Source organism: Schistocerca cancellata, chromosome 3 (assembly GCF_023864275.1).
Source record: "Schistocerca cancellata isolate TAMUIC-IGC-003103 chromosome 3, iqSchCanc2.1, whole genome shotgun sequence".
Taxonomy (NCBI): Eukaryota; Metazoa; Arthropoda; class Insecta; order Orthoptera; family Acrididae; genus Schistocerca; species Schistocerca cancellata.
The window spans coordinates 905,280,185-905,295,572 of NC_064628.1; positions in this window are offsets into that span (position 1 = coordinate 905,280,185).

A 15,388-nucleotide genomic window follows, 5' to 3' on the forward strand; every position below is an offset into this window, starting at 1 on the left:
AGTCATCGATGGGCTCAGACGAGGCATAAAGGTTTGTGTCGTGCTGTCATCGCGGGTACACGAGTGGGTCTTCCGTTACGATAGCCTACATCGTTGAATCGTTCGCACGCTGACACTCGTTGATGGCCTAGCATTGAAATCTGCAGCAGTTTGCGGAAGGGTTGCAGTTCTGTCACGTTTAACGATTCTCTCCAGTCATCGTTGATCCCCTTCTTGCAATGTCTTTTTCCGGCCACAGCGATGTCGGAGATTTGATGTTTTATCGGAATACTGACATTCATGGTACACTAGTAAAATGGTTATACGAGAAAATCTCCACTTCATCGCTGCCTCGGAGATGGTGTGTCCCATCGCTCGTGCGCCGACTATAACACCACGTTCAAACTTAAATCTTGAAAGCCTGCCGGTCTAACAACTGTGCCAGACACTTGTTGTTGAAATCTGGTATCGCAGGATAGAGCGGATCAGATTATGGTTGTAGGGGGGGGGGCGTAATCAGTTACTGTTAGTTGCAGAAAACACACAAATTTTTATTTTCCTAAAAACGACTTAATTACACATTGCCTTAAAAGAATCAAATTAAAACAATACGGCTGAAGGGCTAGTTAAGAAAACTTGTGATACCTCTTGGGCTGAAGGCCCAAAACCACACCAAAAACAAGAAAGGCTGAAGGCCTGAACACAAGTTATAAAAAAAACTGCTGTAAAGAACAAACGCGGCTGAAGGCCTTATTTAAAAAAAAAAATATTTCAAGTAACTACTCAGCTGAAGGCTACACACAAGACATTGAACAACTCAGGGTTTAGGGCCTGGATAACAAGAATTTCAAATGGGGCAAATTTAAAAAAAAAATTAGTTTTAAACAAATCAATTTTCAAAATTTTAATTTAAGACAGCTGAAGGCCTTATCTTAAAAACATTTCACGTAAAAGCTGGTCTGAAGGCCACACACTGGACATTGAACAACTCAGGACGTAGGGCATGGATAACAAGAATTTTAGATAGAACAAACTATCAAAATTTTAGTTATTAAACAAATCAATCAAATTTTTAATTTGTTGGCTGAAGGCCTTATTTAAAATTAAAACAAACTAAATTAATAGACGGCTGAACGCCTGGTACAGTACATCAGACTGAAATGAAAATCACAATCTAAAATCAACAGAACAGTGGTGCTCAGAGGTCTTCCCAAGGCCGGCCTGAGGAGGCAGCTCTAATGTAAAGTGGGGTGAGACAGGCAGGCAAGAGTAAGGTTGAATAATCGCATGGCAAGCCGACCCAGGGACGGCTGAAGGACCGACCAACTACCTAATCAGTTCCCTTCCGCCTGATCAACGGCACAACAGCGGAAAGTATCAGCCGAGGACGAAGATAACAGCATCACTGCATCTTCAAAACTGGCGCTGGAAAACAGCCAAGGCACAACAACCATTCTAAGAAAAAAAAAATGAACAGGCAACTAAAAGTCTGTCGAACTACACGCCATGCCGGACAGCATCAACACGCTGAGGAAGAACACACTCCTGGAGAACTATGCTAATGACCTGGGCAGGTAACTGGGGCGTTAAAGGCCACAAGGCAGAAAATACCGCTGGTGCACTTCACTGATAAGTAACAACCAATTTAATAGTTGAAGACCATGCAGGAGGATGGCTGCAAAATTTCGCCGACTCCAACACACCATACGTTGCTGCTATCTGGAACGGTCCAGGAAGCAACAACCGGCAATGAACGAAGAGATATCACAGCAGTTGAGGTTTCATAACAGGTTAGCTAATCACTCAACTTCATTGTCCAGGTTCGGTGGGCAACGAACTTTGCAGCTCTCGCAGCTAGCGCCTCACAATACGACCACGCGTGCACGCCGCCAGCGGTCCCGGCCTGACTTCGGACTGCGGAGACTTCGTTGCTGCTCTGTCCCAACCGACCGACCACATGCAGCACACAGACAGCATTAAAATAGGCGCTCAGTCAGAACCACACAAGCTACACACAGCTCCACGAAAACACTCCTTCAAATCACTCGAACAATACAAAAAGCAGTGACTGTGTTTTGTGGCGGGGTTCGTAGCGACAAACACTTCGCTGTAGAAACGGCTTACGAAGTCACCGTTACATTTTTAATAGCGGGCCGACCGATCCGCTGGAACAGTGAACAGAAAGATGAAAACCCAAACACTCTGATTAAATAAAAGTCGGTACTTATCTTTATTAACGAAGATACAGAAACACAGTAGTGAACTCCGTGTCTACAGAAATCTGTCTAGTTCGAGTCGGAATGGCTAGGTCAGCGTCGGCTGACGACAAACAACAACTCTGCTGCGATGAACACACAACTGACTAGCAAGTACACAAATCGGTGGCGAGTATACAACTGAGTGGCGAATACAGAACTGTCCTAGCGCTCGCGACTCCAGCGCTTCAGAAGCCAGAAGCCAGCGGTGGCGCGCGCAGACTTGCGGCGATTTCCTGTATCGCTGGCGCTGCTTATGCGGACGGCGTCCGGACTTTGATGCTGCTAACCTTTTGGCAGCGGGCTCGGTTGGCATTACTGGCTAGGATATAACACTGTGGAACAACAAGAACGAATCACAAATCGACACACATGGAGAACCCAGAAGGGGTCGGCGACCAGATACACGCGTCCGATGAGACGACCGACCGTACGACCAACCAAGGTTGTCCCCACTCAAGTCACGCATATCAGCAACGATTGGGCTAATCATAGCTGTCCGAACATCACTGTTGCTCCGTCCCAACTCAACTAGCTCGACACATGACGACCCGGAATTACTAGTGGTAGCTCCAACGACAGTATTCTTATCGATAAGCGTTGTTTCTGCCACTCACGGGCAGGCAAGCCACCAACTTAGTAACGCCAGCAAATCGAATGAGAAACGGGACAGCAGTGCCGCAAAGACAACATGTCAAGCAATAAACGGCACGAATACGAGCCGCGCACGCTCAGTTGTCTTACATAGGCGTTGCAGACCGCAGCTGCCTGTTTACACATCTCTATGTTTGAATATGCATGCCTACACCATATTTTTCGGCGCTTCAGTGCATCAAAGAATTATTGCCAAAACAAGTAAGCAATTCAAATATTACTAAAAATGGCTCTGATTATCGCAGTTGACTCAGATTAACCTTTTCCAGAAAACTCTGACCAACAATTTTTTTGCCACTCTGCATAAAAATCCACATTAATATGTTAAATATAGTAGCAGTAGTGCTGTAAGTAGGCTGTTTATGTTTTCTTATTGGCAACGTTACGTAGCGCTCTGTATGAAAATCACTGGCTGTGCTGTGTGCAGTCTGTGGCTGGCTTGCATTGTTGTCTGCCATTGTAGTGTTGGGCAGCGGCAGCTGGATGTGAACAGCGCGTAGCGTTGCGCAGTTAGAGGTGAGCCGCCAGCAGTGGTGGATGTGTGGAAGGATGGCGGAGTTTTGAAATTACATATATTATGACTTTTGATGACATTAAGGTAAATACATTGTTTGTTCTCTATTAAAATCTTTCATTTGCTAACTATGCCTATCAGTAGTTAGTGCCTTCCGTAGTTTGAATCTTTTATTTAGCTGGCAGTAGTGGCGCTCGCTGTATTGCAGTAGTTCGAGTAACGGAGATTTTTGGTGAGGTAAGTGATTTGTGAAAGGTATAGGTTAGTGTTAGTCACGGCTATTCTTTTGCAGGGATTTTTGGAAGTCAGATTGCGTTGCGCTAAAAATATTGTAAGTCAGTTTAAGAACAGTCGTGTAAAATAGTTCTAAGGGGACGTTTCAGTGCAAAAATATGCCTTAAATTACAAAACAAACGAAATGAAAAATATTCGAAATGAACATAGATATGCTGAGGAGGTTACAGTTCAAGCTAACATGAGCAGTTGCTCTGTAGCCTATCAGCATTCGGTAGTCGTAGATAGAATGCTGATGCAGAAATAGCCTAGGCCGTACATCAGTCGGTTACGTTGCGGAGCGAGCCATCTTCTCTTTGTGATGTTGTTGGAGCTGTGGATTTCGACTTCGCTGGTCTGCCATCTAATGACGACGGAGGCTTCTGACAGGGAGCAAGCTGACGCTAGATAGCAACACGAAGTTCTCAGTTGCAGCAGTTACTAACTCGCGCCCAGGCCAGTTTTCGGTCATGGTCTCTGATCCTTGTCATCTCTTCTAAAGTTTTGCCATAGTATTGGGTAACGTCAATAGTCATCGTTTTTCAGCCATAGATTTTCGAGGGTGTACTTCTAAGGACTGGTAGGAGATCTAAAGTGTGCTCCATACCCTCCACTTCATCACAATTACAGACAATGTCGCTGTCATATTACGTCGCCATTGGAAATGGTCGTGCCGTGTGGCTAGGGCCTCGTCGATAAGACACTTCGCCTGATGCAAGTCTTTCGAGTTGACCCCACTTCGGCGACTTGCGTGTCGATGGGGATGAAATGATGATGGTAAGGACAACACAACACCCAGTCCCTGAGCTAAGAAAATCTCCGACACAGCCGGGAATCGAACCCGGGCGGTTAGGCATGACATTCCGTAGCGCTGACCAGTCAGCTAATAGGGCGGACTAGGGTATGACAGGAACAATAATTCGAAACAAAAATGTCTAGTAAGGATGAGCTCTAAAATGGATGCTTAAGAACTGTGAGTACTTATTCAACAGAAAAGATGTTTTGCAATAACTAAGATGAACCAGCGCTCAAAGCCCTTAATGTACCCACTTTGGAGCCCATGTTTACTGGACTTTCTTCTGTTTTTAGTCCATACCACCGCCTTCCAAAATGTGGAAAGCAAAGAGTTGTAGTACAAACATTTCTTTCACAGTACCGACGATGGACAAGTGCTCGTAGCTCCTAACGATGCATTTAAGAGCCCATGCGTACTACACTTTCCAAGATACTACTCCAGGCGGGTGTAAAATGAATGTGCGCAACGGAGAACAATAATCGCTAAAATGATAATTTGGCCCAGTCTGACTACCCCCTGAAGCAGATCTTATGATCTCTTAATTCTATAAATTACAATCTAAACATAAATGAATGACGAAGGCAACTAATCCTACTAAATGATAAACGTTGTTCCTGCTTATATACCTGGCCGAGGTGGCCGAGCGGCTCTAGGCGCTACAGTACGGAACCGCGCGACCGCTACGGTCACAGGTTCGAATCCTGCCTCGGGCATGGATGTGTGTGATGTCCTTAGGTTAGTTAGATTTAAGTAGTTCTAAGTTCTAACGGACTGATGACCTCAGATGTTAAGTCCCATAGTGTTCAGAGCCATTTTTTTCAACAGCTGATACGTCCAGATACGACTCTGACAGGTGACATGTACGTAAGTATCATGTCTGGTCACCTGCATTCATTTATGTCCATCGAGCATTCCGACGGACTTTGGCAATTCCAGCAGGACTATGCGACACCCCAAACGTCCAGAATTGCCACATAGTGGCTTGAGGAGCACTCTTCTGAGTTTAAACACTTCCTCTGGTCACCAAACTCCCCATACATGAACATTATTGAGCATATCTGGGATGCCTTGTCACGTGCTGATCAGAAGAGATCTCCACGACCTGTAGTCTCACGGTTTTATGGACAGTTCCCTCCAGCATTACTTCAGACATTAGTCGTGTCCATGCCACATCGTGTTGCGATACTTCTGCGTGTTCGCGGGCGCCTACAAGATATTATGACGGCGTACCAGTTTCTTTGGCTCTTGAGTGTAATTTCCGTCGATACGGAAACGGGACCGATCGCAAGGAAGTTTTGCGTGCGGGGCGCCGTTTAAGCGGATTAGGCCCTGACGCCCCGACGGGCCAAGTGTTAAGCGGATTAGGCGCTTTTACGGGGAGCGCCGGTCCGCAGTCGTAAAGTAGGGTCGTTTGCGGGCCCAGACCCGCGGTATTTAAGGACTATCTGAATAATTAATCTCGTCTCCGCCAGCTTTACGGCCCGAGTGGAGCCGGTTCGAGCGCCGGCAGATGAGCTTCCGCGTGGATAAACCCGTTCCCGGTCGCGGCGTCGGCCGCTCACTAAACGGCCGACAATAAAGCAAACTTCAATTAATATTCGGCGGCGGGGCCGTTTGTTTGCGGTACTACGCGCCCTTCTGGCGCCACAGGCATTTCCTCTTTTGCAGTAAACAGCTAAACATCCGGCGGCGTCTTTACACAACTAATTGTACCAATTATACGAGCTCCATACATCATTTAGGCAAAGCGCTCATTCTGTTTGCTATTACGCTGCTGCATAAGTCCGTAGCGGTTTTGTTTTTCATGTTGGAATTCCGATTGCTCCTTTTATATTTATCGATTTTCATTTTTTATTTGTAGTTCACTGTTGCTATCTGAGTTTACACATTGTTTGTAATGTTGATGCATTAAGCTGTTCTGATAGCGGTGCTGATTTTCAAGACAGTAAAGGCGGATTAAAAGCTGTGAGCTACCTGGGGAAGTTAACCTTGCATTACTGAGCAACTGTTTCACCAGGTATCCAGTCCAGCTTACCAAATTACCAACCAGACTAACATTAATTATAATCTTTTAATAGTCATCTTACGACAACCGGTGATATATACAGGGTGTTAAAAAAGGGTACAGCCAAACTTTCAGGAAGCATTCCTCACACACAAATAAAGAAAAGATGTATGTGGGCATGTGTCCGGAAAAGCTTAATTTCCATGTTAGAGCTCATTTTAGTTTCGTCAGTATGTACTGTACTTCCTCGATTCACCACCAGTTGGCCCAATTGAGCTTCGGTGCTCGTGTTGACATGCGACTCATTGCTCTACAGTACTAGCATCAAGCACATCAGTACGTAGCATCAACAGGTTAGTGTTCATCACGAACGTGGGTTTGCAGTCAGTGCAATGTTTACAAATGCGGAGTTGGCAGATGCCCATTTGATGTATGGATTAGCACGGGGCAATAGCCGTGACGCGGTACCTTTGTATCGAGACAGATTTCCAGAACGAAGGTGTCCCGACAGGAAGACGTTCGAAGCAATTGATCGGCGTCTTAGGGAGCACGGAACATTGCAGCCTATGACTCGCGACTGGGGAAGACCTAGAACGACGAGGACACCTGCAATGGACGAGGCAATTCTTCATGCAGTTGACGATAACCTTAATGTCAGCGTCAGAGAAGTTGCTGCTGTACAAGGTAACGTTGACCACGTCACTGTATGGAGAGTGCTACGGGAGAACCAGTTGTTTCCGTACCATGTAGAGCGTGTGCAAGCACCATCAGCAGCTGATTGGCCTCCACGGGTACACTTCTCCGAATGGTTCATCCAACAATGTGTCAATCCTCATTTCAGTGCAAATGTTCTCTTTACGGATGAGGCTCCATTCCAACGTGATCAAATTGTAAATTTTCACAATCAACATGTGTGGGCTGACGAGAATCCGTACGCAGTTGTGCAATCACGTCATCAACACAAATTTTCTGTGAGCGTTTGGGCAGGCATTGTCGGCGATGTCTTGATTGGGCCCCATGTTCTTCCACCTGCGCTCAATGGAGCACGTTATCATGATTTCATACGGGATACTCTACCTGTGCTGCTAGAACATGTGCCTTTACAAGTACGACACAACATGTGGTTCATGTACGATGGAACTCCTGCACATTTCAGTCTAAGTGTTCGTACGTTTCTCAACAACAGATTCGGTGACCGATTGATGGGTAGAGGCGGACCAATTCCATGGCCTCCACGCTCTCCTGACCTCAACCCTCTTGACTTTCATTTATGGGGGCATTTGAAAGCTCTTGTCTACGCAACCCCGGTACCAAATGTAGAGACTCTTCATGGTCGTATTGTGGACGGCTGTGATACAATACGCCATTCTCCAGGGCTGCATCAGCGCATGAGGGATTCCATGCGACGGAGGGTGGGTGCATGTATCCTCGCTAACGGAGGACAATTTGAACATTTCCTGTAACCAAGTGTTTGAAGTCACGCTGGTACGTTCTGTTGCTGTGTGTATCCATTCCATGATTAATGAGATTTGAAGAGAAGTAGTAAAATGAGCTCTAACATGGAAAGTAAGCGTTTCCGGACACATGTCCACGTAACATATTTTCTTTCTTTGTGTGTGAGGAATATTTCCTGAAAGTTTGGCCGTACCTTTTTGTAACACCCCGTGTATCTGGTAAATTGAAACCTCCACCTAAGACTATAACATGCTGTCGGACCCCCTCCGTCTAATGGGCGCTTCTCGTATATGGTTGTGTACATCTTTGGGTGGTTTAGTGGTATCTCTCAACAATCCTAGGGACGGGAGATTTCAAACCCAAGACTCAAAACAAATCGGTCACAATCTGATCGACTTCGTAAAACTGCCCTGATATGTAACTACGAGAAACTTCCATACCTCCCTTGGCTAAAGAAAACATTCTTACAAGACTGGAAACTACGATTTATAGCTTCAGAATGGATGGTATGTTTGACCTTGTGGAACGAATAGTGATGTAGACTATCGGGTAGCTTACAGAACAGTTGCTGTGTTACGTTTAACAATGTTGTGCACTTTGCCCAGTGGTGGTGTGTGATGTTATTGCAGAGTTGCAGAACTTCCAATAATTTTCCGTTTATATTTTCTGGGTTTAAGAAGCCTAACATACATTGTTACATCTTATTTCCTCGTACGGACCCAAAACGCTGTCGTGTTCGAAACAAACTCAAGAGGTTTGCACTCCTGCGGCAGTTGACTCTCGTTCAGCGTGGCTCATTGTTCTTCAACTGGGGACGAGTCGAAGCCTGCTCGTAGCACCAGATAGTGTGCTAGCCAGTGACGTCACAGAGCATCGCAGTCGGGGTGGAGACTCCGTGACGCTACGGTCTCAGGTTCGAATCCTGCCTCGGGCATGGATGTTTGTGATGTCCTTAGGTTAGTTAGGTTTAAGTAGTTCTAAGTTCTAGGGGACTGATGACCGCAGATGTTGAGTCCCATAGTGCTCAGAGCCATTTTTTGACTCCGTGACTAGAATCTCAGTTGTGACATATTTGGTAATCATGCAAGAGGCATCCGACCATTTGATAGATATGGAGTTTTCTTTTATATATGCATTGCTGTAGTGGTCGCTGGAGATTAATTTAGTCACTTAATGTTCAGCATCTCAACTTTATTGACGTGTTTCGAGTAAACTCGTCTTCAGAATATCAAAGGAGGTTGGGAGCTTCATACACACGGTATGGCGTCATACTGCGTGAAGCATGAGTCACAACGACTTGTGACGTCACACTAACTTGGCTTGTCCGTCACGCTTCGTAAACGCTCTGCTCCCTGCAGGGCCCACGGCAGATCAGTAAGTAATTGAAAATGTACACTCTAGAAGTTTTGACGAGAGCTTGCACTCACGTAAACATGTGCAGTCAAGACTGAAATACTCGCTCCCCGCCGGATACGACACGACGGCTAGCAACCTTTTACACCTACAGTGTCACGTGGTGTGACGTACGCGCCAGGTCTTGCCTTTCTCGTCTCGCCGTTGTCGCAAAGACATTTGAAACACTCTCTCTAGAAACTGTGCGTGGCAAGAATAAAGCTGACCCGGAAATTTTTTAAAAGGCTGACGTTGAACTCATTCTTGATAATGAACAGGAGAATGGTCCATTAGAGAAAGTGCTGAGGTTTGTTTTCGATTCAGTAGTCGCTTGCTGTAACATGTGTTTCCATGCGCATCTATCGCATGCTTTGTCGCGAATACTACGCTGTTTAATTACGTTTGACTGATTGCGACAGGAGACGTGTTTAGTGATTAGATGAATGCAACACGAAGCGGTGCTCACTATAAAATAGAGCGTGATAATTACTGATTGTTGTGAGAAGCATAGTTCCTAGAAAACGTGTGCGCAACTGTTTCCGCAAGAGTTTAAGGCTGGAAGCGTTTTGTTTATGCAGGGTGACAACTACTGAACTACTCGAAAAAAAAGGCAAATAAGTTACAAGCAACGGCGTGCATACACTTTATTCAACATTCAAACGTCACTACAGATATTTGTTATGACAAATTCGAAATGGCTGCCATCACTGACCGTGATGTGGTGCAGACGAATACCGAAATTCAGCATGACCCACTGAAGTGCCGGAACATCGATGCTGTCGATGACTTCCTGAATGGCTGTTTCCAGCTCTGCAATAGTTTTGGGGTTAGTGCAGTACATGTTGTCTTTAATATAGCCCCACAAAAAGATGTAGCATGTGTTCAGATCCGAAGAATATGGCGGCCAACACAGGCCCCTACCAGTTGCCCGTGGCCCCAGAGCCAGAATTCGGTCCGCAAAGTGCTCCTCCAGGACATCAGACATTCTCCTGCTTCGATGGGGTCGAGCTCCGTCTTGCATGAACAATATCTTGTCGAAATTAGTCTCTTTTGATAACGGAGATGAAATCATCCTCCAAAACCTTCAAGTACCGTTCGGTAGTCACCGTGTCATCGAGAAACATCACACCGATTATTCCGTGACTGGACATTGCACACCAAACAATCACCCGTTGAGGGTGAAGACTTTTCGATCACGAAATGTGGATTATCAGTCCCACAAATGCGTCAATTTTGCTTATTGACGAACCCATCCAAATGAAAGTGCGCTTCGTCGCTGAACCAAACCATACGCACCATACTAATTTCCATCATGTTCCGCGGACAACAGTGCAGTTTGAACAACCTAACGCAAATGGTTTAGAAGTTAGGACGATTTTATTTCACATTGTTGAATAACTGTCACCCTGCAAGAATTTGTGGTGTCTGCTCTTTCGGACATGCCCTAATGAACAGACACCACGCGAAAGCCGCAGCTGTGATATATATCACTAAATCACTAATCATAGCAGCTGAATCGGGGCTTTATGCAAAATGACCAACGAAGGGTGAAAATGTCTGGCAGACTAGGTCTCGAACCCGGGATCCTGCTTCCTAGGAAGCCGCGTTACGTAAACCACTGTACCAGCCGGTTACCTAGCTCGTCCTATGCGCAGTTTCCGTCCACGTCCTCCATGCTCGCTAAGTTTAGATTCTCACTGCGAGTCGAACGTAAGTGAGCAGCCGCACTGAAGGTCGTGGATTCGTTGCCATCGAAGCGAATCGATTATATGAATGTGCAGTGTCTGTTCTTTCGGACGTGTCCGAAGGCACATCAGTTTCCACCTGACTCACATTCCCTCCTACCGCCAGCTATCCATAGTACCTGCTTACCGAAATGTCAGGCACTACCTATTCGCATAATCGATTCATCTCGGTGGGCAATGAATACACGACTTTCAGTGTGGATACCCATTCACGTTCGACTTCCAGGGCAATCTGAAATTAGCGAGCTTGGACGACGTGGACAGGTGGCTCTGGATAGGAACGTGTGTCTTCTGTGGAGCGTGTCGATATCGTCCTCGCATTTGCGGTGTGTACTATATCCGGGTGGCGTAGTGGTTGGCGAACTGCCTATTGAGGTAGAAGCGCAGGGTGACGGACGAAAATATTGCTCAAATTCAGGATTTTTTTTCTCCGAATTGGAATGTAGTAGGCAAATGGGGTATGGTGCAACGAATAAAGCATGTATTGAAGTTTTATTGGTATTTTTATTCAAAAATATTAATATCTTCACTGTGTATTTGAGATTTTCCCGAGGCATCTCTCAAAGGTGGTAGAGATCGATGATTTTCCTTGTAGTTCCTGTTGTGGTTATCTGAAACATGAGGTTAACATATCAGTCTCATCCTTACAGATGCAAATAAAAAAACGAAATTATATATGTCGGGAAAAATGGTCGTATTTGGACTCCTCTTTTTTTTTGGCCGAGAAACCTACTAAATATCAACAGGAAAAAGTCGGCTACAATACACTGAAAGAATTCAGTTTACTTCAAGGGAGACCAAAAATCATCAAAATCGGATGAAATTGAGGTGTGGTTGACGATAACAAGGCCGAAAAACATGATTCTGAGAGAAACGCGCTTAAAGTTTGACAAGTATTTATCATATAAAAAAAGGGAGAAAGCTTAAAACTTATGGGATATTATCGTAGCCTGCTCCATAATAACCATCGTCCCGGGTAGTGGATGGCCGCTTTTTGGTACTTTTTAGCTGAGGAGCCCTCATTTTCGTCCTCAATGCCCTTTTCGTCGCTGAGCGCATCGCCTCTGGCGTCTGTATCTTCACAGAATCGGCGCGTTTCATCGTCGGCTTTGATTTCAAGGGCATTTGCCACGTGCATTGCCGGCCGCTGTGGCCGAGCGGTTCTAGGCGTTTCAGTCCGGAACCGCACTGCTGTTACGGTAGCAGGTTCGAATCGTGCCTCGGGCTTGGATGTGTGTGATGTCCTTAGGTTAGTTAGGTTTACGTAGTTCCAATTCTAGGGGAGTGATGACCTCAGATCTTAAAGTCCCATAGTGCTGAGAGACATTTGAACCATTTGAGCCCTCGTGCATTTTTGCATTATGGCTTACATTGAATACACATTCGGCCTAATTTGAAGCAATGTTGACAATTTCGCTTCTGCTGGATGTTATGTTTGGAGCGTATCTCCAAATGAGACGACTGAAACTTTCGTTCACATTTTGAGTAAAAAAACCGCCCAAAGAACGCCCCGAAAAAACAGGTTTACTCAAATCGGTATAAATAGGGGTGATGGCGTCGATGAAGACCTGTGGCAAAGGCGTTTTGTGTTTATAACCATCCAATTCACCATTTGCTTTAGCTTCAAACTCTCACAGAATCTTTACCTTTTGGAGTTCGTGCATAATATTTTGGGAAATAGTCCTTCAATGTATATACGTTCGAATTCCGTAATAAAAACAATTTCGAGTTTTTTCGATAGCCACCCTGTCGTTCTCACTTAAGCAGGAAATCCCGGGTTCGAGTCCTAACCTTGCAGGCATTTCCAATCGTCTCTCCTGATTCCACATAGAGCCACGCTGCAACTGATCTCATTAGTTCCTTTCCTTTCCTTTCCTTTCCTTTCCTTTCCTTTCCTTTCCTTTCCTTTCCTTTCCTTTCCTTTCCTTTCCTCTCCTTTCCTTTCCTTTCCTTTCCTTTCTCCCTCTTCTATCTTCAATTTACATAATATGTGAGTGTTTTGGAAAAACTTCTAGCAAAACTGTGCGATGCAAAACTGAAAAAAAGCCTGGAACGAAGTCCAACAAGATCTCAAGGCCATTTATCTGTGCAAGTCGCAATTAAGAGATTATTGTGTCAGAAACATCATCTGAAAAGACCTGCGCAGGCCGGAGTGGCCGAGCGGTTCTAGGTACTACAGTGTGGAACCGCGCGACCGCTACGGTCGCAGGTTCGAATCCTGCTTCGGGCATGGATGTGTGTGATGTCCTTAGGTTAGTTAGGTTTAACTAGTTCTAAGTTCTAGGGGACTGATGACCTCAGCAGTTAAGTCCCATAGTGCTCAGAGCCATTTGAGCCATTTGTGAAAAGACCTGCATCTGTATCCTTACAAATTTACTATTGTGCACGAGCTAAAGCATTCATACGAACTTCCACGTGTTGATATGTGGCGGGGGTTTGCGATTAAATTGTAATCAGGATTTTTGGATCATCACTTTTTCATTTCTTCAGATGAGACGTTTCAGCCTGTCAGACTATGGGAATCGCACAACACGCAACATTATGCATCAGAAAATCTCCATCAGTACCTTTAACAGCCGATGCGTAATTGCATGATTCATCATTAGTAATCACCATCGTTACAGGATTCTTCCCCAAACTGTTAATGCAAACCGGTAAAAAACTTGTTCAGTCCAAATGTGTATCAACTCGCACAGTATGGACGACCGCATGGCTATTTGCAGTGCACTACACACCGCCTTGACAACCTTCGCACGAGTGCATTTGGTGTTCCGTGAGGACAGGACAGTCAGCAGAGACAGCGCAATGTCCTGACCATCTCGATAGCCCGATCTTTCTCTCTCTGTCTGTGAGTTTTTTACCTGTGGAGCAAACTGAAGACTCAGGTGTCCTAAAATAATCCTCACACGATGGAAGAGCTGTTGTGTCGGCAGATTAGCCAACACAACGCACACTAATTGAGAGAGGAGGCCGAAATGCACGCGTCAACTCACGCAGGCTGGCGTTAGGTCTGAAACAGGATACGTAATGAATGCTATAAAGAAAAGTACGTAGCTGCTGGAATACTTAACTTTAATCCATCATTTGTATACAGCGTTCTTGATGATACAAGTGAGACTCTCTCTATATAAATGGAATACGATGCCTTGCTAGGTCGTAGCAAATGTAGCTGAAGGCTATGCTAACTATCGTCTCTGCAAATGAGAGCGTAGTTGTCAGTGAACTATGGCTAGCGACGTCGACTGTACAACTGGGGCGAGTGCTAGTACGTCTCTTTAGACCTGCCTTGTGGTGGCGCTCGGTCTGCAATTACTGACAGTGGCGACACGCGGGTCCTTCGTATACTAGCGGACCGCGGCCGATTTAAAAGCTACCACCTATCAAGTGTGGTGTCCGGCGGTGACACCACAAGAGCAATAGCAGGTTACAGAATACTGCTGGAATTCCCCAGTTATAGCTACTTCATAAACCGACGGTGGCCCTTTCCAGCGTCTTCTGAGGTGTTCATTAACAAGCGTCAATCCTGTCACTCTTATCGCAAAAACACTTAAACGAACAAAAATGGTTCAAATTGCTCTGAGCACTATGAGACTTAACGTCTGAGGTCATCAGTCCCCTAGAAGTTAGAACTACTTAAACCTAACTAACCTAAGGACATCACACACATCCATGCCCGGGACAGGATTCGGACCTGCGACCGCAGTGGTCGCGCGGTTCCAGACTGAAGCGCCTAGAACCGCTCTGCCACACCGGCGGGCCACTTAAAAGAATCGACGCTCTACAAAAGAGTTATCCGAATCGGACGGAAATCATTAGATATGATGATATATACAAACGAACAAGTGATTACAGTTTAAGAAAAAATGGATCCTTTGTTCGAGAGAAAGAGTTTCATAAATTAAACAAGTCAATAGCGCGTGGATCCACCTCTGGCTCTTGTACAAACAGTTATTCGGCTTTGTATTGATTGACAGAGTTGATGGGTGTCCCCTTCATGGATATCGTGCCGGATTCCGTCCTAATGGACCTGGATGTCGGGCCTTATGGTGGGCGAGAGTCATATTGGCATTCGACAGCTGTCTGCGGCGTCACCAGACACTTCTTCACTGGTGATTGGGGCTCAGTTCGAGGCAGGACATCAATGAAGACATTTCTACTCATGTGAATGAGACGCTAGGTCGATGACCTGTCTGGAAACGTCCCAGACAGTGGTAAGACTGACTGTCACCCACCATAAGGTCTGGGTGATGGTCAGGAGGGCTACTTCTCTTCATAGCAGGACTCTTGTGTTTGTCATACGTGCCGTCCTTACAGCACAGC